Source organism: Triticum dicoccoides, chromosome 5A (assembly GCF_002162155.2).
Source record: "Triticum dicoccoides isolate Atlit2015 ecotype Zavitan chromosome 5A, WEW_v2.0, whole genome shotgun sequence".
Taxonomy (NCBI): domain Eukaryota; kingdom Viridiplantae; phylum Streptophyta; class Magnoliopsida; order Poales; family Poaceae; genus Triticum; species Triticum dicoccoides.
Genome location: NC_041388.1, coordinates 9,316,630 through 9,319,150, shown reverse-complemented (window position 1 = coordinate 9,319,150; position 2,521 = coordinate 9,316,630).

The window sequence follows — 2,521 nt, the reverse complement described above, 5'->3', positions numbered from 1 at the left end:
TACTCGCAATGGCACATCCACCTTCTTCTGGCTCGAAGCTTGGCTTCTTTTGACACCACTCGAAGATACTTACCCACACCTCTTCTCCCACTCCACTTCACCCTCTGTCCTGGTTTCTCATGTCATGCATAATGGTTTACTCGCTACTCTATGAAACCACCTAACCAGTGTTGCTTCTATACAATTTACTTATGTTTTGTCTTTGTTGCAGGATGTCATTGCCAACGACGTGCCCAAGGACAGGTTCCTCACCCACGGATCCTCGCTCTCCTCGAGGTGCGCCTACTTGCTGCTCTCCTCCGACCACGAGATCTATCTCAACGCGGGGCACATCTAGAGCTCCAACGCACCTATCAAGGTCAAGATCTTCAGCTGGCTTCTCTATTGTGATAGTTGATCACGCTGACGAACTTACATCGCAAGACCATCTCCTCGGATTTGGCCTGCCCCCGGGGCGACATCACACTGCAGGACGCGACGCACCTCGCCATCCTTTGCCCATGTGTGGCACAGGTCTGGCCCCTCTTCGTGTTGCCACCCCTCCCTCCATCGACCTAGTTTAGGATACTCCTATGTCGGTTGGTCTCGATATCAACATTTGGCCCACCGTCTCCCTTGCCATTCTCTAGAAGTGGTGGGGCTCCAGGAATGCTCGTGTCTTTCACAACGAGCTCCACTCACCCTAGACACTCTCTGTAACATCATCTCGGACTTTACGCTTCGGACCTTCAGGTTTAAGGACCCCGTTAGTAGGGAGGCGTCCGTGTCTTGGCACCTTTACATCTCCTCTCACTGTAATCCTTGATGTAACTCTCCCTATTGGCCTTTGAGTAGTATATTCAGGTCGACATCCTCTACCCACCCCAAGTGGATGTTCGAAAAAAAACATAGTTCAAACATAAAATTATTTTAAGTGCACAATTCAAATATTAGCTCTTTGGTTTTTATTGTTGGCCCACATATATTTCACAAGATCACTAAGTAGTTGCACGTGCGCCTGATGATCTCAAAGGTTTTCATGCATTTGTAGGAAATTTCATAAGCAGATCCGCATCTTGTTATTCTGGAATGTGGACTTGTTCTCTAGGCATCTCAAAATCATTGTTTTGGGCTACCCATCACCCTCATCCTCGATAATCATATTGGGCAAAATGACACAACATGTCATCAATTGCCACAAAGTCTTTGGTTCCCACATCATTGCAGCTCCATGAACAATTCCCAATGAGCTTGGAGCACTTCAAATGCCCTCTCCACATCCTTATTAGCAGCCTCTTGCATTGTTGCAAAGTGACTTTTTTTCCTTGGGGATCAGATATGGTGTTCACAAACGCCGTCCATTAAGGATAAATACCATTGACAAGATAGTACTCCATGTTGTAGTTGCGGATGCTGACAGTGTAGTTATACATGATGGCAATTCCCCATTACAAAGTCTTCTAAAAATGGGAGATCACTGAAGCACATTGATGTCATTATGAGAACCAGAACAAAGAATGTGTGCCAAATCCACAATTTATGTGATGTCACTTCTTCCAATATGATGGTGGCCTCTTTGATGTGACCTTGGCACATCCCGCGCAAACCTTTGGGGTAGTTCTTCCATTGCCAATGCATGCAATCAATTGACCCGAGCATACCAGAAATCCTCTTGCCTTTCCAATAGCCAATAACTTTTTTGTATCCTGCACATTTGGTTCTCTCAGATACTTTGGTCCAAAAATCTACACCACGACACGGGCAAACTTGACAATGATCTTCAGGCAAGTGATCTCCCCCATTCGGACCATCTCACCAATGACATCGATAGTTGTCCGTAACAATCCCTGGTGAGTTCGAAGTGGGGATCGTGTGCCTCCAGTCTCCCCACCACATGCAAGAGCAATGGTTTGCGCATATGGAACCATTGACGAAACCATGGTTCATCAGGGAAAGTTGGGTTGGGAGGAAAGTAGTAATTATAGATTACACGTGCACGATAGACCCTATACCAGTTCAGAACTCTTCTCCCTATGATCGAGCCTTTGAAGTTGAGAATGTGCTCCACCTCCTAGTTCCTAAGCATGCTCGGTGCGGGCGACATCTGCAACCATGCCAACTGATTTTGTACTCGGCATTGGTTCAGTTGCCGCAGTGGCGTTTTCTTTGAAGCCATTAGGAGGGCAATGGAGTTATTTCATTATGCTAGGGCTGGCGGTAGTCGTCCCCTCGAATGGCGACAATAGCATCTTGTACAAAGGGTTTGAGCATTGTGAAGCGGGGTGTGTGGAAGATGGTTGATTGTCATGTTCCTCCTCTTCAATGATGCCGCTACGGGCAGCCATGTTGGATCCAACGGGCATCGGGATAATCTCTAGCTGACGTGACACAACATTTTGGTTCTATTGCATTCACCGGATCGCTTCTTCGCCCCGAAAAGCAGCGTCGGCAGCGCTGGTGCTCCTTTGGATTTGGGCATGTGACAACTGCCTCTTCCTTCAGATAGCGTCGACGGGGCGGCAGGGGCGGAGCCAGGGGGGAC